Source organism: Myotis brandtii, unplaced genomic scaffold (assembly GCF_000412655.1).
Source record: "Myotis brandtii unplaced genomic scaffold, ASM41265v1 scaffold1774, whole genome shotgun sequence".
NCBI lineage: Eukaryota > Metazoa > Chordata > Mammalia > Chiroptera > Vespertilionidae > Myotis > Myotis brandtii.
In genome coordinates, this window is record NW_005356575.1 from 215,005 (window position 1) to 215,204 (window position 200).

At 69.5% G+C, this 200-nt stretch overlaps 1 protein-coding gene across 1 annotated transcript in view; it reads left to right on the forward strand.

The window, feature by feature from the left end:
- Positions 1-58: 58 nt before the first annotated feature.
- Positions 59-200, forward strand: part of CKM (creatine kinase, muscle) — a 10,881-nt gene continuing 10,739 nt past the window's right edge. The window contains exon 1 of the mRNA XM_005863379.2: positions 59-178. The gene's annotated coding sequence lies outside the window, so the exon portion shown is untranslated. The remainder of the gene's footprint in view (positions 179-200) is intronic.

Sequence of the window (200 nt, forward strand, 5' to 3'; positions counted from 1 at the left end):
GGGTCCAGGGTGGGCTCTGTGCCCGGGCAGCGAGGTGAGAGGCTCAGCTGCCCTCCAGCCCCTCCCAGCCAATGGCACGGCCCAGGCCCCACCTATATAAGGCCAGGGCTGCAGGCGCCTCCTCCGGGTCAGTGTTGCGCCCAGGACACAGACAGCCCTTTCAGCACAGCCCAGACAGGTACCGCCCGCGGTGGGAGCCA